Source organism: Schistocerca gregaria, chromosome 4 (genome assembly GCF_023897955.1).
Source record: "Schistocerca gregaria isolate iqSchGreg1 chromosome 4, iqSchGreg1.2, whole genome shotgun sequence".
Lineage (NCBI taxonomy): Eukaryota > Metazoa > Arthropoda > Insecta > Orthoptera > Acrididae > Schistocerca > Schistocerca gregaria.
The window spans coordinates 375,401,842-375,426,445 of NC_064923.1; the positions used below are offsets into that span (position 1 = coordinate 375,401,842).

Below are 24,604 nucleotides of genomic sequence, written 5' to 3' on the forward strand. Positions count from 1 at the left end.
CTCAACAAAGTAAAATCTCTTTGCAGCACAGCGTAACACTGCCATGTTCACTAACTCATTTTATGGAGCAGGAACTCGACTTCGGAACAGTTTTCCTCAAAAAAATTAGAAAAATTAAAATCCTTCAAACTTCAAAAGCCTGCTAATGGCCTACCTTCTATGACAATAGCTATCTCTTCTTTCAGGTCACTCTCACCAATCCTCCCTCCCTCACCGCTATTCTCTCCCTTGTCCTCCTTCCCTAACAATCATCGACACTTTCATTTCAGTTTCTGCTCTTTCATTATTCCGTCCAGTTGTTCAAATACCAAACAATGCCTCAAGATTGCTAAACTAATCAATATTTTCATACCCCCATTATTTTGTTATTATTGTTAGTGTTACTTTTGCTATTATTATTATTATAATTATTATTGAGTCTGTTATGCAACAGCTACTTAATGTAATTCTTAATTCCTCCATATTTTCCGTCATTATTAGTGTAGCTTTTGTTATTATTATTATTATTATTATTGTTATTAGTGCCAGTTATTATTTTTATTAATATTCCAAATTATTGTTGTAATGAGCTATGTAATTTTTTATAAGCAATGCAAATCATAATTACTGTGACTGTTACCTGATTTTCTTGTATAGGCCTATGCTGGTCCTGGTCAGACGAAAGAAAGAGCTGTAAGGACCTAACCTGGTCCGGCTAAATAAGAAACAAATAAATAAATATTTCAATGTGAGTCTTTCTTACATGTGTGTGGATGTAAGCGAAGGGCTTTTTGGGGGTTTCGTCTGCTGCTCGTTCTGCCACAGTTTCGCAGCCAGAGAATGGAGGCTGTTATACGCCCTTCTGCCACGCTGCACGTTCCCTGCGGAGCTTCTTGCAGCGCTTACACAGTCGCTGGTGCGTTAATGGCGGCCCAGAGCCACGGAGGGCCGCGAGAACAAAAAAAAGATACGCTGTAAGTCCCGCGTGCGTTACTTCCCAGAGGAGAAAACCAAAGACCTAAATTGAAATAAATGAATCAATTAAACACGTTGCTGAGTGGCAAAAAGCCACTTACTCGTACGCAAAGGAAGAAAGAGCGACGGTGGATAATAGGCGACGGTTGTGAAACCGCTCTGCCGGCTTATGGCTCTTTTTTTATGGCAAACTCAAAGGCAAGAGCGGAGTATAATTCGTTCACTGTAGGGATCTTAAATTACGAGCAGCATTAAAATTCAGGCTCTAATTAAGCGAAAATTCTTAACCGCGCCATTTCTGTGTTTCATATATGTAGCTCTTTACTCGTTTTACACCGTTTGTCCTGTCCCTTAATGGAAATTTTTGTCGTAGCTAAGATAACACCTTGGAAAACGATTGTTTTCTATTCTACGTTGCGATGAAACAATAGTATTCAGGTGTGTGATGCACGCCCTTTGTGACCTGCCTTTTCCTTCGCTCCTGAAAATCTTACGATGTTACTGAACGATATCAGCGGCTTTGTGTCACGAATAATAGAAACGTTGCACCAGAAGGATCCAGTGGAACCAGAATCAGCATGGATCAATCAGTTTGTATCGAGAAGGGACTCAGTTGTCTAAATCGGCCGCACCAACAGTTGCGTACTGTTGAAAAATACACCGTTTGTGCGTGATCATCATGACGAATTCCAAACACATATTAGAACTCAACTGGTAGAAGAAGGAGCAATCAATCAAAACGACGTTAAGGAGCGAAACCACAAATGGCTTATTACATTAGTGCTTATATATTGTCCCAGCTCAATCACATAGATGCAGACCTACCTATACTATAAAAAAACGCGAGGCAAATATTATCAGTTACGGAGTAGTATACATGGAGGTATAGTTTGTTCACATTTCCTTTTCTCAGCACAGAAACCCCATGTATCAAAGGCTGATGCATAACTCTATTTCTAAATAAATATGCAATATGTCTAAGGGAAATGAAAAAAAGGTCTTCCAAACATTTCAAATGATTCCACCCAAAGATATAAGGCCTCCAGTGTATATTGATCCCGAATGCGAAATTTACAGATACGTCCACAACTACGACACAGAAGTAACCTAATTAGAAGAGTATAGACCGAACCAATTACCAGCAAGACACTACTAGTAATTAATCCAAAGCACTATGAAATAGCCTATGGCAAGCAAACAAAGTCACGCAAATTGTTTATAAGTTTGAAGAAATATCCAGGCAAATATTCTACCCTTTAATATTGGAGCTACGTGGTTAGATGTCACCAGCGAAACCCACCAAGATCTTGCTATGAAATATACAATCAAACTGACTCCCTCTGCCTTATACGAAGAGTGTAGTGTATATCGCAGCATAAAACAAATATATCCAGGCAAGGAAACGATTAGTGTTTGGAAATTGGCAAGAAAAAGCTCTCCATTAACACGATAACCGCCGTATATAAGGTACACGGCGACTGGGTTTTGTGATCAGGTTCTGCCACCAGATTGGAAATTTTTCCCTGAAGCTAAACACAATGTATTTGTCTCGTTGGACACTTCACCTTTTTCTCTAACAAAACTAGAGAGCATTGACACACAGGAATTTATCGACAATTTGTCTTTGCAATACTGGATCTTTAAATATCACCTAAGAACCATTCGTGGACCGTAGGCGCACAGTTACCTGTGTGTGATTCTCGAGACAGGTTAAGAGAGGAAAATGTCGACGAAGAGTACGCATAAGTCAATAACATAATTACCTGAAAGAATAAAACTCACGAGAAAATAATTTAAGTGAAAATTAAAATGCAAACTATTTTACATCAGCATGTGAGAGCCCAGAGAAGACAGGTAATTGGTGCAACTTCCTATTTTTCGAAAATTTTATTATTATATTTTAAGTGTAAGAGAAGGAAATTATGTATTTTGCATAATCATAAAATTTTGAAAGCTTATATTTCCTCCAGTTCAGTACAAGATTTAGTTGAAAAGCATTCATACTTCATTTATTTACAACCAGTTTCAGTTCGATGACCTCCTGGTCTGTTAAGTATTTTCACAACAGCCTACGTCGCGAAGTCCTAATTGTGGATGCAAATGAAATGATATGAGAAACAACCTATGTCAGTTGTTAAATACGCCGATTTAGCACGTCGTGGGACAGTGATATGCTTATGCACAGATGGCGATAGTATCGCTCACAATAGGCAGTGCTTTGTTGGGGCTGTTATTTGTACTCGGGTGATTCAAGCGAAACAGTTCTCGACGGGAATTAACAGATTTTGAACGCGGAATGGTAGTTGGAGCTAGACGCACGTGGCATCCAATTTTGGAAATCGTTATGAAATTCATTATTCCGAGATCCACAATATTAGGAGAGAACCGAGAATACCAAATTTCGGCGTTAGCTCTCATCACAGACAACGCAGTAGCAGACAGCCTTCGCTTAATGACTGTGAGCGGTGGCTCTTGCGTAGGGTTCTCAGTGCTAACGGACAAGGAACTCTGCTCGAAATAACAGCAGAAATCAACGTGTGACATACGACAAACGTATCCGTTAGGACAGTGCAGCTAAATTTGGCGTTAATGGGCTTCGGCAGCAGACGACCGACGGGTGTGCTTTTGCTGATATCTCGACATCGCCCGTTCCGCCCTCCTGGGCTCGTGCCATATCGGTTGTACAGGAGACTTCTTGAAAACCGTGGCCTGGTCAGATGAGGCCCAATTTCAGATGGTAAGAGCTGATGGTAGGGTTGGAATGTGGGCAGACCCTTAGAAGCCATGGATCAAAATCGTCAATAAGGCCCTATGTAAGGCTGGTGGAGGCTACATAATGGTGTGGGCTATATTAACATGGAATTGACTGGATACTCTGGTCCGGTTGAAGCGATAATTGACTGGAAATACTTTGTTCAGCTACCTGGAGGCTATTAGCAGCTTTTCCTGGGCTTCAAACTCCCAAACCGCGATGAAACTGACACCGCGCCGCGATTATTCCCGATCGGCTCGTAAATCACTCTGGACACACAGAGTGAACGATTTGGCCATTCAGATCTCCCGACATGACTCCCGTCGAACACATATGGGGCATATTGCAAATGTCAATTCGCGCACGAAATCCTGCACCGACTCACTTTCACAATTATGGACGGCTATAGGGGCAGCATGGCTCAATATTTCTGTAGGCAACTTCTGAACACTTGTTGAGTTAATGCCACCTTGAGTTTCTGCACTACGCTGTGCTACTAGCCAATTCCCACCGTTCATAGTAAAGATTAAATCAATACCGCGCTAATCAAACCGACTGGGAACGCAACTCGCCATTACTTACACTTCATAGAAGAGCTCACGACGTCGGCCTAAACAGTACTGTTTATATCTTTTAGCAGGCTATTGGCTTAATCTTGACGACGAACGGTTGGAATTGGCTCGTAATATTCACTTTGCCGCGCCATTACCCGAAGATTCATTTATATTGATGCGAAACCGATCGTGACGTTTTGATAAGCGTACTTTAATAGACATTGTAGAAGATTATATTCACCATGTGCGACTTTGGCTGCAGTTGCCCGATCTCTAAAATAATATGTTATTACATTTCACTGTCTGTTTTGACATGGGATGGAATTTATCCTGGGTACATTCGTATGATTACGAAACGAAGTGAACCGATATTAGGATGTGTCCCATGTACTTAAATAATTATCAATTTCGTACACTAATAAACAGGATCCACTTTACAGTGTATAATGCATTCTCCATACATGAGTATATGTGCAGATAAAGTGCAATGCGCAGGAAAAGATTACTGTTGAGTGACTGTAAGCGAAAATCAGTCAACTATGTCAATACAGTTTGCTATTGGCAGCACTGTGTACTTTACTACTCACGGAAAAGACGCAAAGTGTCCTGAATTTCATTCGACCAGCCAGTAAGAACGTGGTCAAATTGGGTAGCGTAATTTTACGATACATGAAGATGATCAGATAAACCAAAACAAATGCTGAATGAAGTTAAATAAGTTTTATCAATAGTCCTTTTTGCTTACGAAATATATTTTTGAAACTTTGGCAAGCTGTGAGGCCCACCTGCACAAAATACATTTCTCTTACATATTCATTGCTTCACTGATAGCAGTTAGTTTTGCTTCTTCTTTACTCGTCACTGACCTCTGGTTTTTCGCCGTGCTTTGCTCCTGGTTACAAATATAGATCTCATGTATTCCTCAAAAGAAAAGAATTACAGCACCAAATATTAAAAGGGAGTACACTTTTTATAAGGAATACTGTCCTGCTTACGTTGGACAGCTCAGTACAGCTTACGGGTGAACTTTCATCATCCTACTTCTCAGGCCGGCCGGAGTGGCCCTGCGGTTCTAGGCGCTTCAGTCTGGAACCGTGCGACCGCTACGGTCGCAGATTCGAATCCTGCCTCGGGCATGGATGTGTGTGATGTCCTTACATTAGTTAGGTTTAAGAAGTTCTAAGTTCTAGGGGATTTATGACCTCAGATTTTAAGTCTCATAGTGTTCAGAGCCATTTGAACAATTTGAAGCCTACTTCTCAGGCAGTCACGTGCGGAGAGCCGGTTTTACCACTTTTAGTTCAAGATAACAGCACACTTATAATGTTTCCCTGCTCAACTTTTAAAGTGAAACACTAAGAAATGAAATGCACTTCCCAACGAAAGCAGAACAGTGAGACCCAGAGGTGAGTACCTGTTTGTATTGAAAAGTATAATAATGTTATGAAGTAGTAGATGTACCATGAAATCTCTGAAGAAGCAAAGATAACAAACGCCGCGACATGTTGTACTTGAAATGACACGAAACCGAGAAAATAGTAACTCACAAGACTGACTGCAACAAACACCGATAATGTATCATACTGTTAACTTTGGGGTAATCTCCCCTTTGTAACCAGAAAGTATTACACAACTTCAGAGTTAGACTACAGTATTCAGAGAGACAAAGTGGAAACAGTTCCAGCGTATGATTGCATCAGAGTTGGAAAAAAGTCAAGGCAGAGGCACTCGAGGTAGACAGAACGTCCCGCTTTGTATAAAAATGAGAGAACTCAGCAGCACACATTTATATTGTGTGACAAAACGGACGTCATTCAAACCAGACATTTATTAGGGACAATAAACGTCACTAATTTTATTGCAACAAGTCGCCAGCGCTGACGGAAGTGGAACGCGGGAGAAGAGGAAAAAGGACGAATTTCGCACACTGGCTGGAAAATTCTCATTGGCGAATACCGTCAGCGGGTTTGCATTCAGCAAGGGACGTAAAACAGGTTCAGGCGGTGTATCTGTTTCATACACAATGTTCATTGTGACAGCTACAGAAAGCAATAACGTATCAACTAATAGAGGAGGGCTGCCAGAAATACCAGTGCTTTCATAATCCACTATTCTGAAACTACCCGACAATCTTCAATTAAAAGCGTTTCAAATTGAATTTGAAAATATGTTTTCGATTGTGAGAAAATTTACTATGTCGATGGGCGAAAAGAAATCAAAGCGAATCAAGTTTTCGAAATTTAGGAAACAGCATATTTAGTTTAATTATCTACACCTCTACAAGACGACCAGCTACGAATTCCAATAACAGACTCTCGACTTTTGATGTTATCTTGGCTTTACGAATATAAATGGCTTACTTCCAGGCTACTGAAGGACTACTGACATTTGTCCTTATTTATATAACATTGTGTTACCTGAAGAATAAGCTTTAACTAAAAGTTGCAGTTTGTTTAAAGTTAGCAGTTTTTAGCAACACTCTGTTTTCAGTTGTAAAAAGCAACTACCGGTTTCGCGTCAGTGGACATGCATCCTCAGGGATAAGTGTCCTTATTTGAAAGTTATGACGCGGCTAAGTGATGGGTACGAGCCAACTCCCAACGTTGATAGTCAAGATTAAATCAATAGCGCGCTAAGAGTGGTTGTCTACGATCAAACCGATTGAGAACGCAACGGGCCGTGACTTAGACGTCATAGAAGTGCTCACGGCGTCGGCGTAACCAGTACTGTTCACATGCCCTTAGCGGGCTATTGGTTTAACCTTGCCGACGAACAGTGGGAATTGGCTCGTAGCACTCACTTTGACGCACCGTTACTGTAAGAGAAATGAACTTATTATCCGAAGATTAATTTCTACTGATGCGAAACCGGTCGTGACGGTTTGATAACCGTGTTTTAATAGCCTTTGTAGATGATTATATTCACCCTGTGCTACTTTGGCTACGGTTGCCCAACCTCTAAAATACTATGTTATTATATTTCACTGTTTGTTTTGGCATGGGATGAAGATTATCCTGAATGATTATGAAACGAAGTGAACCGGGCATCAGATGGAATTTATAGTTTTAGTGTAAGTATGTGGCATATCTTTGTTTTTTTATTTATGATGCTAATGACGGTCCTTTTCTACCACACCCCAAGCACCTTGCTAACTAGCCATTTCATTTCTACTACAGTATGCAAGTTTTACTTGACTCGGTGTACAATGAACCATCACAGCTTATGTATTAGGCGATTTGATCAAGGAAGGGCCGGCCGGAGTGGCCGAGCAGATCTAGTCACTTCAGTCCGGAACCGCGCTGCTGCTACGGTCGCAGGTTCGAATCTTGCCTCGGTCATGGATGTGTGTGATGTCCTTAGGTTTAAGTAGTTCTAAGTCTAGGGGACTGATGACCTCAGATGTTAAGTCCCTTAGTGTTTAGAGCCATTTCATCAAGGAAGGTTTCATCAACAACCAATGTATTGTCGCTTGGGTCGGTTTCGCCAAATTCCTGTGAGTTGTCTGACATGTTGTTTGTAGCGCCCTGGGCCTCGTGTCAGATCTATTTTGTCTTTCTTTCGCATACTGAAGGAACAGGGACTTTGAGATCGAGTATGCCGCACTACCTCTCTCTTTTCACACTGTATCGTTTCTAATCACGTTGTCTATGTGCTGTAGCAAATTGGTCTGTGGGAAAATTGTGCCTTGTATTACGACGTGCTCTGTAGAACCTTTCTCTCCACAGATAGTTTCTCGCCGTTTCTCGCCACATCCGGTCAGGAAGTGAATCATCCCTCTGCTGGGCTCAATAAGTCTCATTCCAAACAGCTCCCTGATGGCGGAGAGTGTGACATTAACCCCTGGCCCTTTTCACTGATATCTCATTCTCGTTGCCAACTATCTGACTGCCATCTCTTCAAGTGGAGTTCTTCGGTTATTTCTTCCCTTGCAACGGTAGTTATATTGTCTGTTTTTCCCGTCATCCACTACGAATGGACTGTCATCCATTTAAGAGGATTCAGCCAAAACTGCCCCAGTACCTCCAGTCCGTAGAACAGTCTCTGTCCGCTGGAAATCGGAAAACCGGCGCTGGTGTTCACTTTAGTGATTAGCACCAGCCGACTGGAGTGGCCAGGGAATGAAAAGTTTTAACACATAATCTTGTATCGCGGGAAATGTAGGCAGGGGAAAGCAGAAGAAACGTAAATCTCAATACATCCTCTCCACTATTTAGACACAAATGCCTTCTAGCTTTCGCCGTGTCGCTATCGCTCTGGGTGAACTGCCGACAAGAGCATAATCAAGTCTTGACGAGCCAGAACAAGACATTTCGCAGACTGGATGATCCCTTTTGGATATCTTCTAGATTTGAACACCTTCTGAATTTAGATAAATGAGCAAGAACAACGTCAGTAGGTAGACTGCAGGGGCTGGAAACACCTGAAGCACAACTCATTACCACCCCTGGTATGGTGTAGGAAATGCGTTGCCATTCAATACGGCTTTTAGTCCGCTGTGGATGGATAATAAGGGTCCCGTATGGTTTTCAAGGACATGTTACACCATTATTCCTGGAAACTGTGACACGTGCAAGTAGCTATTATGGAGGTGAACGGCGATCACTACCATTATCTGCAATGTTGACCGCATTGTTTTCAGATCTGGTGACTATGATGGCCAGTGCAAATGTGAAATTTCATCCTCGTGCGCACAAAATCCGTGTGAGTATTGGGCACAGCATGACCATCGGAGAACATTGTTCCATGGGATGGCCATGATCAGCCAAACTGATCACATAATCCTACGTAGCAATGCGACGTTGCAGAGTAACCATAGGGCCAGTGGAATAACACGATATAGCTGCGCAAATCATCACTGAAGCCTTGTCATACCTGTATTTCACTCTTGGCACTTAGACATAGCCAGAAATTGTAAAACAGTTTGAAACAAGACTCATCCGGCCAAGTGAGTTTCTTCTATTGATCCACTTTTCATGTCTTCGGAACCACATTTTTTGGTATGTGTATCACTACTGAGAGGTTTTGGAATTCCAACTGACTCTGCAATTCCATGCTTTGGCAACTCCCTTCGTATTGGTTTGGTGCTGTCAGCGTTCGTCAGCGCGACATTCAAATTGTTATTCAGTGATCATCTATCACGATCACTCAACACAAATTAAAGCCCGCTTCTGACTTACAGGATGATGTTTTACCGCTTTGCGTGCATGTGGTATAAATATTCGATATGGTCTCTTAAAACCTTCGGTTATCTTGATTAAGGAAGAACCAACCACGCGAGCACCAACGATTTGTCCAAGTTCGAATTCACTTAGCCCCGACATATTGAATCACAACTAAAGAGAGCACTGAGTACGACTGACACATGCAGAGTATGAGGATTTGGCGCAGGTGTCGCCTGGTATCAAATACAACAGCGCCACCTGTAGTCTTGGCTAGCACCTCAATTTATGTTCAAGCATACATTACTCCCCATGTTCCCATTTTTTCTAATATCTGCGTCTGGACGACGAATTGGAAGTGGGTGACTGAAGAGAGAGTAAAGGCAACTCCACATGTGTTTCAATCTTCCCTATCCGGCGCCCATTTTAAGTTACTAACCTGGTTCAGAATGCGACATTAATGTTAACTCGCTTTCTCTTCTACCTCTTTGTGACAAAAAATTTAGAACATAGGAACTGTTTTAACGAAGAACAGCGTATAATTTTTCTTGTAGCATCATTTAAATATTTATTTTGAAATATCTACATCTATATCCAAATCCATACTCCGCCGGTGTGTGGCAGAGGGTACTTTGAGTACCTCTATCGGTTCTCCCTTCTATTCCAGTCTCGTATTGTTCGTGCAAAGAAAGATTGTCCGTATGCCTCTGTGTGGGCTCTAATCTTTCTGATTTTATCCTCATGGTCTCTTCGTGAGATATACGTAGGAGGGAGCAACATACTGCTTGACTCCACGGTGAAGGTATGTTCTCTAAACTTCAACAAAAGCCCGTACCGAGATACTGAGCGTCTCTCCTGTAAAGTCTTCCACTGGAGTTTATCTATCACCTCCGTAACGCTTTCGCGATTACCAAAGATCCTGTAACGAAGCGCGCCGCTCTCCGTTGGATCTTCTCTATCTCCTCTATCAACCCTACTGGTTCGGATCCCACACTGGTGAGCAATATTCAACCAGCAGGCGAACAAGTGCACTGTAATCTACTTCCTTTGTTTTCGGATTGCATTTCCTTAGGACTCTTCCAATGAATCTCAGTCTGGCATCTGCTTTACCGACGATCAACTTTATATGATCATTCCATTTTAAATCACTCCTAATGCCTACTCCCAGATAATTTACGGAATTAACTGCTTCCAGTTGCTGACCTGCTTTATTGTAGCTAAATGATAAAGATCTTTCTTTCTATGTATTCGCACCACATTACACTTGTCTACATTGAGATCCAATTGCCATTCCCTGCACCATGCGTCAATTCCTTGCAGATTCTCCTGCATTTCAGTACAATTTTCCATTGTTGCAACCTCTCGATACACCACAGCATCATCTGCAAAAAGCCTCAGTGAACTTCCGATGTTATCCACAACGTCATTTATATACAATGCGAATAGAAACGGTCTTACGACACTCCCCTGCGGCACACCTGAAATCACTCTTACTTCGGAAGACTAATATTATAGTCTACGAGATGGCTTCAGCATAAACACGACAATTTCCATAACGCTTACTCAGCTTGACAGGTGCACTTTATTCAGTAAAAATTGTACACAGGAAGATTCAAATATTTCGCACGTGCTTGATGCCGATTTCACAGAAATTCCCTGGAAATTAATTTTCCATTGTGCCGATCTAGTACTTAACGCTGCTCCATGTCTTCATTTAAGGAAATCAAGTAGGTAACTTGAAGTGTCCAATCGACGGCAAGAACATTACAAACAGAAGGCAAGCTGGAAACGGACTGGGCTGAAGAAGGAAATCAGCGATAACCATTCTGATAACCGCCTTCAGTGATCTACGGGAACCATAGAAAATCTTATTTTGATTGCTAGACAAGGAATTTAATAGAACGTGTGCAGTGTGTATATCACTCGGCCGATCCAGCTATTAAAGTGGATTATTTGACCGACACAAACAGAAAACGATGTGGACTAATAGCGTGCGTCCGTAATTGTGTCCTGTAAAATTGATTTAGCATGTACTGCTAGTCAGGTTTCTCAGATTTAATAGCGTATACACAGACTGACATCTGTTCAAGGTAAACCATTACATCGTTCCCGCAATCCAATGATTTTTCGGGTTTCCTGCATTTTTTTTCATCCTGACTCCATTCCGTAATGCTTTTTGATCAAATAATCAAAGATATGGTGCATAGCTATGTCTTTACCTCTAGGCGCTAAATTTCTGCCACTGTATCACACGTAGAAACATCGGGAATCTTGATCCAATTTCTGTATAACTGTTTCCTTGGTGTTAATCAATGGTGGTTGTGTTATAAATAATTCTGTACATAGCGCATATATAATCTGTTTGTTGATGTTACTAAAAGGATCAGTACAAAAATACACTATACACCTCTATAAATGAATGCAGTAAGACCCACAGTTCACAACATCCAGGAGTATACAGCGCATAACTGTTCGTATTTATACACTCCTGGAAATTGAAATAAGAACACCGTGATTCATTGTCCCAGGAAGGGGAAACTTTATTGACACATTCCTGGGGTTAGATACATCACATGATCACACTGACAGAACCACAGGCACATAGACACAGGCAACAGAGCATGCACAATGTCGGCACTAGTACAGTGTATATCCACCTTTCGCAGCAATGCAGGCTGCTATTCTCCCATGGAGACGATCGTAGAGATGCTGGATGTAGTCCTGTGGAACGGCTTGCCATGCCATTTCCACCTGGCGCCTCAGTTGGACCAGCGTTCGTGCTGGACGTGCAGACCGCGTGAGACGACCCTTCATCCAGTCCCAAACATGCTCAATGGGGGACAGATCCGGAGATCTTGCTGGCCAGGGTAGTTGACTTACACCTTCTAGAGCACGTTCGGTGGCACGGGATACATGCGGACGTGCATTGTCCTGTTGGAACAGCAAGTTCCCTTGCCGGTCTAGGAATGGTAGAACGATGGGTTCGATGACGGTTTGGATGTACCATGCACTATTCAGTGTACCCTCGACGATCACCAGAGGTGTACGGCCAGTGTAGGAGATCGCTCCCCACACCATGATGCCGGGTGTTGGCCCTGTGTGCCTCAGTCGTATGCAGTCCTGATTGTGGCGCTCACCTGCACGGCGCCAAACACGCATACGACCATCATTGGCATCAAGGCAGAAGCGACTCTCATCGCTGAAGACGACACGTCTCCATTCGTCCCTCCATTCACGCCTGTCGCGACACTACTGGAGGTGGGCTGCACGATGTTGGGGCGTGAGCGGAAGACGGCCTAACGGTGTGCGGGACCGTAGCCCAGCTTCATGGAGAGGGTTGCGAATGGTCCTCGCCGATACCCCAGGAGCAACAGTGTCCCTAATTTGCTGGGAAGTGGCGGTGCGGTCCCCTACGGCCCTGCGTAGGATCCTACGGTCTTGGCGTGCATCCGTGTGTCGCTCCGGTCCGGTCCCAGGTCGACGGGCACGTGCACCTTCCGCCGACCACTGGCGACAACATCGATGTACTGTGGAGACCTCACGCCCCACTTGTTGAGCAATTCGGCGGTACGTCCACCCGGCCTCCCGCATGCCCACTATACGCCCTCGCTCAAAGTCCGTCAACTGCACATACGGTTCACGTCCACGCTGTCGCGGCATGCTACCAGTGTAAAAGACTGCGATGGAGCTCCGTATGCCACGGCAAACTGGCTGACACTGACGGCGGCGGTGCACAAATGCTGCGCAGCTAGCGCCATTCGACGGCCAACACCGCGGTTCCTGGTGTGTCCGCTGTGCCGTGCGTGTGATCATTGCTTGTACAGCCCTCTCGCAGTGTCCGGAGCAAGTATGGTGGTTCTGACACACCGGTGTCAATGTGTTCTTTTTTCCATTTCCAGGAGTGTGTATGGAAATGAGCGGTGATCATGCTCAATATAGGACATAACGAGACATCAAGTGATTTTTGTTTGAATGACTGAGATTTCTTGATCAAAAAGCTATTGGCAGGGTTCGATCAAAAAAGCTACAGGCAGTGTTCAATACGAAAAGTAATTGTTCATTACTCCCCATGGCATTTAATTGCTACGCTGCTGTATTTAGTGAGTATCTGTTAATTATACGTTAATAGTGTAAACAGCTTCTTTGATGCGAAGAGTAGGCCCAACAGTGAATGTTATGACGGATCGTATGGTGTAATTCAATAGACTGCTAGAAAAACAAAGAAGCAGTAGAGACAATTAGTTATCAAATACTTTACGCTGTTTATATGTTCTCAGTGTCGGAGGCTTTCAGTTGTTCATATTTTTATCAAAGCGTTCGCATGAATTATATATCGATACTGCGAATATGAAACTTACTGATAAATTAAAAGAGTGCTCTCGACCGAGCCTCGAAGTCAGGCCTTTCACCTTACGCGGGGAATTGTTCAGCCGACTGAGCTACTCAAACACAACTCTCAACCTTAACTCATGTCCTGCCTTTCAAGCTTCACAGAAGTTTCCCACGAAACACAAATTTTCCGAGTTCGGGTCTCGGTCCGGCACACAGTTTCAGTCTGCCAGCAACTTTCAGATAATTGCACACTCCGCTGCAGAGGGAAAAATTCATTCTCGTAATGAATTATTCTATTATGTGACTGTGTCTTACATATAAAGAAATGTTTGTAGAATACTTGGGTGTCCAGCAGGGTCACATCGTAATTACTGCAGGATATTTCGGTAAACATCATCGTTCCCATCTTCAGGTGGTCACTGATGATCAGCTGAAGATGGCTACGAGTATATTTGCCGAAATCTCGTAATTACGGAGTGAGACGTCCGGACACCCAAGAATTTTACAAGTCACAAATATGCCAAGAAAACGTCATATTATTCAAAGAATTCTTCTACGTTTTATTTTATTCCACCTTCTCCTCAACATGATTTTAATTAATAAGTTGGTGACAAGAAAATTCAACAATAAAGGCAGCACTGGTAAGGGGATAATACTGCATTTGTCATACCTAATTTACGTACAGCTGTAAAAATGTAAATTCGGTTCGCGTGATGGAGTCGGAAACTACTGAGTGTACTGAGCAACGCAATAACTAAATTTTGCCGAGGTACATAATTACATTTACGAAATTTTTATCATAATTTTGTGTAAGTGACACAAACGTTTGGGTAACTAGCAAGGTTAATATTAGAGTAAAATGGATTAATCTTGTTAAATAGTCATACAAGAACACGAAAGTAATCATGAAAATTGGAAACAAGGGTACCCGAATGATTGTCGTTAATAAATGTCTGAGCAAATATTGTGGAATGTCACCTACTTTTCTTAAAATTAATTTATAACAGGCACTGAATGACGTGTACACTTGAAATGTTCATGCGTGGTAATAAATACTGGAGACGATACTCTTCGCTCTCTTTTATTTGCGAATGATTGAGTTATTATTCTCTCAAGATGAAGAAAATACGCGTATGGAATACATGTTGAGAAATATAGAGGAGTAGTGTAGAAAATGAGGTACGGAAATAAATATGGACAAGGCGGAATGTATATATATATGGAACAAGATTTGATGAAACCTGACAAGGAGGAGGGAGAAAGTAAATCCTGCAGACGCCACTAATATTTGGGAACAATAACAGGTAGCTCCGGTACAAATGATAAAGTTATTAGCTCGAAAACAGCAATGGGGAAGAGACCTACTGAACCCTGGACAGGACACTAAGAAAACGGTATTCCTCAATGTGCTGGAGAATATCGTTACCTATAGTGCTGAGATGTGGTCTCATACAAGGAAGATTAGTCACAAATTATAACAATGGTAATAGAATTATATGAGAAGATGTGTGCAGTTATCGAGGCGACTTACGGCATGAAATGACGACGTATGGAGCCGCATGGAGATAACCTGCTCCGTTCAAATGTTCAAATGTGTGTGAAACCTTATGGGACTTAACTGCTAAGGTCATGAGCCCCTAAGGTTACTCACTACTAAACCTAAATTATCCTAAGGACAAACACACACACCCATGCCCGATGGAGGAGTCGAACCTCCGAAGGGACCAGAACTGCTCCGTAACAGAATCTTTCAAAACCAGAGTGCTTCAGCGGTACGGCCACGTACAGAGAATGCCCAATTCGTATAAGTGTGCAGGAGTCACACGGAAGAGGTAACAGTGGAAGTCCAACGCTAAGATGGGAAAAGTGCATAAAACAAGCAGTGGCAGAAGACAGAAATCTAAAACCGGATGCCTACAACGTAAGAGGACTACGTTGGTCGAAAACGGCAAACTCTTGGGGCGGAAACGTACAAGAAGAAGAGAAGAAAAAGCTAAAGAAAACAACGTTTTCTGATTTCAAACTAAATTTGTTCGAGAAGTATCTCTTAGATCTTGCCAAAGACATGAGAATATCACAGTGTTCTGGCAAATTCTATCATCAAGTAGCATCTAAAAAATTACCTTCGGGACTTCCTTCAGCACCTCAAGAAAATTGTTAAGGAACTCGTTGTTTCAATAAAGAAAGTGACGGTGGTTCATCAGTAATACTTTCTGATTCGTTTTCCACGGCTTTGGATGAATGTGCGTATTTTCAATCGTACAGACGCAGCAATAAAACGCGTGTAATGAAATTTGAAATTAAACTCGAGTCGTTCGCAAGGGAAAAAATGGCTGTAACAGGATTTCATTAAATTACTATTCGTTTTCAGAGTGGTAACATGAACAAAAGCTTAGACTATTACTTGATGTGACATCTATTTTCTCGGATACAGAACTCTAAGCGAAATTCTCAGAATTTACAACTCTTTAGCAGTTCCAGTATTCTACCAGTAATTAATTAAATGGTAACAGCCTTTTGTGACAGTTTAATTCACTTTTTATACCCCTCTGACAGAAAAATTATGTGATGTTCTCATTTTGATCGCTCTTTTAACTCTCTGTAGAGCAATATAATGAGATTTTTTTATTTTTTATTTATTATTATTTTCTTTTTTTTTTTTTTTTTTACTCTCTCTGCTTTTGGTTTCCTTCACTGCTGTTGCTCAACTAGCACGGTGTATGTATGTTATAACGAAGAGGACATATTTAACTTTCAACATTATTATTGCTCCATCTCTCAGGCGCACTTGAATCTCATTATTTGCCTATATTTATGCTTCAATAAACGATTCGTGTTGACTTGATGGTTTTAATCCCCAAAATACCTACATAGGTTCGTCGTTCGATGTTCGATACGCGACAGGAAGTAAAATTCTTTCTGGAATTTAAACAGACTGATTTTCTCTGGCAAAGCTTCATTTATCCGGAAAATGCCAAATATCGGAGCTGGTTGCATTCCACACTGAACATCAGATTTAACTGAAACGGAAAGAAATTTCAAAGGTCAGATAAAATGAGGATATGAACCTTCTCTACCACATTCTTTGCTATAGCACCGTGATGTTCAGACGGAAAATAAAGTTGTTTGCTGCTTTAATTTTCATCCTACCAATATTATGACCATATGGACAGGGCGCAGACCCAGAATGTTACGATGGTGCACTGAAAAGTAATGCTTCTGAATTTTTTATTCTGTTCTCAATGTTGGCGGACGTATTACATGCAACGCATGTTACTCGGCCGACTTTTCTGCTTTGCTCAAGCAAGTTGCAGTCCTCTGCCGCTAGAGGGCTCCGAATTGTAGCATGTAACATGGCGGTGTGTAACGTAACTGAGGTACCCTTGGAAAACAGAAAGAACGAATTCGAAGATTTCGTTCACATATGTGGGCACCCTCTTCTTCACCATGACAATTCCAGATCACATACGACCATGTGACATCTGGAACAAACCGACGCCTTGTCTTGACTCTCATCGATCATCCTCCATACTGTCCCGATTTTACACCATCTGATTTTCATCTGCTTCTACATCTTCAAGCACACATCCGAGGACTTCATTTAGATAGTGATGAAGCGGTTCAAGCAGAGGTGAGGTTCTGGCTACGTCAACAAAGTGAAACATTCTACAGTAATGGTATCGACAAACTTGTCTCTCAATGGAAGACTATGTTGTGAAATAAATGTGTATTCATGAGGAATAAAGATGGAGAATGTTAATAACCTTTGTTTCCTGTAAAAGCGTTTAGTCACAGCATCACCTCTGGCAATGCCTCTGCGTCTGGACAGTGCAGTCAGTAGAAACACTGTGTACGAAAGAAAATATTCCGGGTCCTGATCCGACACACAGTTTCCATTTGCCAAAACAAAACCTTCGAATTCGAACTAATTGATAACCATATCCACACTTTACATGTCACATTTAATGTTTTCTTTTATACGATTCAGATGAATAGCTCGAAGAATATACATCGCGAAGAAAGGGAAGACAGCGACATAGGCCACATGTATTTCTACGATTTTAACAGTTTATAAAATAACGAAACTAGAGCTTAACATCATACCACATCTCATATATTATTTACTCGTATATCTGCATCTACAGCTAGATATAAACGGATAAGAACCTGTACAATGTATGGTAGATGAATCCCTTTCATTTCCGTACTGGAGGAGAAATACTGTCTGTGTGTCTTTGTTGTTATAATTTATTTAATTCTGTCATATTTATACAATGAATGCCATGATATTGTTGCACAGTGGATCTAAAATGCTGTTTATGAAAAATCTTCATTTTACAGGAACTTGGTGCCGTGTTTCCGGTCAATATCGCTTCTCTAAGCATCTTTGCTATCGTATCATGGGAGGTCTATTCACCTCTTAATCTTGGTGACATGTATCTAAAGTTTGACACCAGCCATTCTATACAGGAAAAAATGTGACATATTGGCACTTTAAGTAACTTTTGTGATGACAGCTGATCTACAATACAACATGCTCATTTTGATATAAACACGATCTACTTCTGCAATGTTGAGAGCTCTACTGATGGTACTTTTAAATTTTTTTTCGGGTTTGATCAGTTACGAGATACTGCACTGAGACTCGATAACATTGACCTCACCAAAATTTCTTTGAGGAAGATTCTGCTCCTTCAAGGCCGTTTGAATGTTGCTAAATTTATGATTTCTGTCTGTGACTGTGGTATAATTACGAACTGCCTCTTTTAACTATGTGGGGTATTTGTAAACAGCATTAAGACGTAAATAGATTACAGTTCCGGGGGCGACACTTTGTGAGGTTTACTATAGTTTCATGACGATTCCGGTGTTTTCTGATGTCCATTTCGCGACACCTCGTCGCTTTTGTCATGGTTGTTATGTTCTGGGATTCAGTGTATATGGCTGAACACACAGGGTGTTTTAAAATTCATTGTCATTCCATCGTTGTAATTTTTCTTAATTCAGTTTTTTATGGTTGTGAACCACATCGCTTCCAGTGCCACTCTACAAATCTCACATAGAGTAGCGAGGTTTACAATAATTTATAATAAGGAAGTGGGCAGCGAAAGAGTAGGGATTAACGTCTGATCGACAACGAGATCATTAGAGACCGAGCATAAGCTAGCGTCAGGGAAGTAAATCTGCGGTGTTACTTCAAAGGAACCATCCCGGCTTTTACTTTAAGCGATTTAGGGTAATCACCAGATATCTAAATAAGGATAGCAACTCGGGTATTTGAAACGTCGTCCTCCCGAATGCGAGTCCTTGTTGCTAACTACTGCTCCTCTTCTCTCGTTTCGGGCGGCCTTAAACGAGGTATTCTGCGCCGCAGCACCATAAAAGAAGAGCGCAGACGAACTTGAAGTAATTACTAGAACATTTCAGAATATTGTTTCAACGGCAAATATAAACTCGCAGTGCTTCAAACCAGCTAGCACAGAACGTGAGAACGAGGAAAAGCAGCTACGATATCAGAGTGTCGCTTACCGTACGAAATGCGATGATAATTGGTAGATCTGAAACAAGCAAAGATATAGCCTTTTTATTTCTCTTAACATCAAATATATCTGTAGAAAGGCCAAGAAGTGCGACACGAGCATATTGGAAGTGATGATCCCTTAGGGATTGATCTGTTACTCAAATCCAGTGGAGTCGCAGAGCACTGGATTGGCAGACGTAGTCACTTATTTGTTCCACTTTTTCACTTCGACTACCTACGTCTATAGTATGAACATTTCATGATTTCAATTTGCAGGAAGGCGACGGTGGTCCATGCGGACCGAGACGGCAAATGTTTTTTTCTAGTAGCAGCGTATGTAGAGACTAGATCGATCTCCGGACCTAAACAGCATAAAACTGTGTTCTTGGGAGGCACACTGCTTTTAATACAGTATCATTGCATGTCCCCGCCTTATTGCTCTTGTTAGTCACAACTCTTACTGACGCGAGATGAGAGATATGTTACGTATGTTTCAAAAAGTCGTTTGTGCGAATACTGCTCCCCCAAAGTCACGTATTCTGCTCTTGGGTTAAGCATAACAAACAAGTTTCCGAATTACGTTTCTTTGGTGACATTTCTTTGACTAATTGTAGGGGGAAAATTTTAGTAACTTTCAACCCTCGTCATAAACCCCTGCCGACTGTTCTATCGTCTCAAGAGATATGAGAGAAACGTGTGAGTTTCGTTCTCTTGCAAATCTTAATTGTCAACGAAGAATATACGTCTTCAATTTCGTTTAGTTACCACTCGAGGAATTGCATTCAAATATATCTGTCAATGTGTTTCCGATCTATTTTATAACGTGCTGCTGACCGGGGTGGCCGAGCGGTTCTAGGCGCTTCAGTCTGGAACCGCACGACTGCAACGGTCGCAGGTTCGAATCCTGCCTCGGGCATGGGTGTGTGTGATTCCTTAGATTAGTTAGATTTAAGTAGTTCTATGTTCAAGGGGACTGATTACCTCAGAAGTTAAGTCCCATAGTGCTCAGAGCAATTTGGACTATTTCATAACGTGCCCAACATTGAGAGAAGTATTTCCTCTACTTATGTGCGCGCAAAGAAATGTATCAGTTTATAAGCAAACAATATGACAGATGCGGCCATCAGGTGTTTGAAAATTAGAAAGTATTGTCTTGTTTGAACATGAAAGAAAATGTGAGCACTAATGCCAACTATCGTAAAAAAAACTTATTTTTGAAAGAGGAATGTTGATCGTGGTAGACTCCACAAAACGTTGAATTTCCTGCACCATATCGACATGCAATGAAATATCCATTTAAGGAAGTGTAATGAACAACTGACACTGAATATTCCAATAGTAGTTCACTTGGAAATGGCTTAAGTAATTGTTGTGCTACTAATTAAAATCTTGAGGTCATTATTTATACCATAACACTTTTCTAATTTAGTTTATACCTTTGCGACTTAAGCCACGATAAAATTCTTATGCAGTGTAGTGTAGTGAAACGGCCAGGAGAACGAATCCCTCAGAAAATATGAAATAGTGATAATAAAATTCTGCTTTTGTACACAAGTAATGCTGGCTCACGTTTTAATGAAAATAATGCGTCCACGAACGACAGTGCAATCTGAGTTCTTTGTGAAACCGCGAAGATCTGCATATGTCTTCTGATGAATTTCCCTCTAAATCTGATTCAAGATACATTTCCAAGGGAACATTGTCATCAATGAAATAGTAATTGAAACAGCGCACGGGATCAAATGCTACTTCTGTCCGTATTTTTCCTGCGTGAATAGCAACACACACACACACACACACACACACACACACACACACACACACACACACACGAAACTAAATGCTATTTACGATGGGATATAGCAAACACACATATTAAATATTGGTATGAGATATGTTGGACACAATGATTCTACGCCTGTTAGTTTACTTTCTGTTAACAACCGCTACAGTCTTTCACGTGTATGTTTACACGGAAAAATGAAATTAACTCGCATCAATACACAACAAAGGTTCAGTTGATCGAACAAATGAAGTGAAAAAGGATATGAACTCTGCTAAAAATTGCTTTATTAAACGATTTGACTGTAATGAATAGCAAATATATGTGACAGCTCAAGAGAAACTTGATTTTTCGTCCGAGAATAATTGCCTTCCTGATCGGTAATGGAATATTAAGAGTGTATTTGTGCCTTTATGCATAGGGGCGAAAAAAGGTAACTTCGATATTCGAAGTCGTGGATAGAACATTACTGGGCAGCCATGCAAATAGTGAACTTAAGATTCACATGTTATGGAAGTGGAAGGTTAATGTCTACGGGGTGAGGCACGATTTAGGGAACTTTACCGAACTTTGCCTTCCCTGAAGGTTCCGGAGGGCGGGAGATGGAAAGGGGGAGAGGGAGTACGCGCTTTAATCCCCCTTCCTTCCCCACTTGCTTCCTTTCCCCGTTTCCCCTATCCGGCTAAGATAAAGACACAGTGCCCCGGGGACCATTGAATTATTATGCTAACTGTCTGCGCTGCTGGCGCTTTAACGAGCTCATACCCGGGAGAACAAGCCGAGGAGCAGCGACGTCGGAGAAGATGGGTACTTCACTACTGGCAGCAACCGCCTCTTTGCCCTGGAACTATCAGAAAATCTGACCTCCGAGTCATGTGCCCATTTGGCTTATCAACAGAAAGAAATTAATGTCGTATGTCGTCTAACTATTCTACAGTCAATAATAGAGGAAAGTGTTGCAACTAAAGGACAGTGTAAGAGGTAGTGCTTTTTGACATAAGTTTTCAGAGTATTGTACAATGACGTAAAAGACTGTACTGGAGAAATAAACCTTTCGGCCACGGTTACTGTGACCTTCTTGTAGATCTTCTGATGCTTTTTGATCGGTACTTCAGTCTGCTGAGTGATTTTAGAATCAGATGAAGGAATGCGAACTACAGAACGACATAGGCAGTTTACGTAATTTTCTACTATTTTGTTGTTGTTAGACATGAGGTTTTTACAGCATTTGCTAATATGCTAACATTTAGAGCTCTACACACGTAAGAGATGCATAATATATGAAAGCTATTTGGGATATATTGTTCATCAGTTACAGAATTTTATGGCAAGTATATTTTTTTAAAACTAGTTATATAATGTGGGGACTGTGAAGGAATAATATTTCGGTCGTGCACCGTCTCGAACCTTGAAACAGAAGAAGCTCTTTTACCGTGAGAGACGAGATATTTCCAAATTAACTAAGTTTTGTTAATGTCTTAACGATTTGATTTTCTTGAAAATGGTAACTTGTATTGATTTCCAACAGCTTCAGTTTCAAAATGAATTTAACTTCGAATGGGTTTTTACAATACTTTGGCTCAATTTGATTGCACTTATTGCTGTGTAGTGATGTAGTAACGTAACGGATAGACGGCTAAATACGGGACTGACAAGATTTTCTCGGTTGCAACCAATTTGAGTTTGTTCCTAGGTGTATGACCATTTTGTGCCCTGAAACATGGTTTTACATTTGGGAAATCCTCAATTTTCCGGAGTAATTTTTGTAATTTCAGAGAAATACTGCTGCACTTAAAAAGTAAATGTCATTATTCAAGGGCCGAATAAAGAAATTATATCGAATTTCTATTAAAAGTGGGAATCTGGAAAGTGTCCCAGTGTACAATACACGCTTACGAAGCACACGAAACGATAAAGGAAGAATGGTTAACTGAAGGTGGGACTTAATATCCTGTCACTGAAAGCAAGGGTCGCTAGAGACTACACAGTCTGTGACACAAGGCTCAAAAATGCTGAAGTGGCAAAAGTCATGGGACACCAATATGCAGTAGTAACGCGTACACAAGGTATAAAATGACACTGCATCGGCGGAGCGGTCATTTGAAACTCAGGTGACTCATGTGAAAAGGTTTCAGGCGCGTTTATGGCCCATGGTGGGAATGAACAGACTTTGAACGTAGAATGGTAGTTGGAATTAAGGCGTGGGACATTAGATTTCGTCAGTCGTTAAGGATTTCAGTATTCTGACATCCACTGTGTCAAGAGTGTGGCGAGAATACCACATTTTAGGCACATTCTCTCACCGCAGTGGCTGACGGCCGTCACGTAACGACCGAGAGCAGCGGCGTTTGCGTAGAACTGCCAGACAGTCAACTTTGCTTGAAGTAACTACAGAAATCAATGTGCGACGTAGGATGAACGTATCTGTTAGGGCATTGTGGTGAAAACTGGCTTTAATGGGCTATGGCAAGAGACGAACGACGCGAGTGCCTTTGCTGACAGCGCGACACCGCCTATAGCGCCCTTACTGCCATAATGACGATATCCGCTGGACCCCAGACAACTCGAAAACCGTGGCCTGGTCAGATGAGTCCTATTTTCAGTTGATAAGAGCTGATGGTAGGGTTTGACAGTGGCGCAGGTTTCATGAAGCCATGAACCCAGATTATCAACAAAGTACTGTGCAAACTAGTGATGGCTCCATAATGGCACGTGTACATGGAATGGATTGGGTCCTCTGGACCAACTGAACCGATCATTGACTGGAAATCGTTAAGGCTCCATACTGGCATGTGTACAAAGAATGGGCTGTGTCCTATGGTCCAATTGACCCGATCACTCCAGCCGCTGTGGAAGGAGCTGTTCTAGGCGCTTCAGTCTTGATCCGCGCGACCGCTACGGTCGCAGGTTCTAATCCTGCATCGGGCATGGATGTGGGCGATGTCCTTAGGTTAGTTAGTTTTAAGTAGTTCTAAGTTATAGGGGACTGATGACATCAGATGTTAACCAATTGAAGTATAATATGATGCAGCCCAACAACCTAGAACAGTTTACCGTCAGTGATAGCTATACTCTTTACAGTTTCGGTGACCTGGAGAACTTGTAGTAATAAGAGCGGCTCCATCTGGCAGACAAAAACAAGAAAGAAGCGCCCCCACCGGCAAGAGAGTTATGAAACCGTTGCTTTACACAATGCAAAACGAATCTCATCATTTCTTTTCATACGTTTCCTCCACCTTCAATTTAACTGTCTTCCAATCCTTTCCCTTCCCCCACTTCTCATTCCCTATTTCGCCTACTTATTTTCTTTTGCCATTGATCAATATTCCCTCGTTGCAACTCTGTGCCCCCAAGGAAATAGCGCCAGAAGTACACACTCCGACACTCACAATCTAGTTACACCACTGACTAGGGGAAAGAGCTAGTGTCTGGCAACTTATATATCCCATTTAATGAATTGAAAGTTAAAGCACGACAGTCGATGAGGTTAATTAATGTAGTAACCAAAATTCTCAGTTTGCACGAAGCTGAATAAAATCTACACAGTAG

General features: G+C 41.7%; 1 protein-coding gene across 2 annotated transcripts in view; it reads right to left on the minus strand.

Moving 5' to 3' along the window:
• LOC126266694 (neural cell adhesion molecule 2) overlaps nt 1-24,604 on the minus strand; it is a 571,136-nt gene that overhangs the window by 382,389 nt on the left and 164,143 nt on the right. The gene's annotated exons all lie outside the window — the stretch shown is intronic.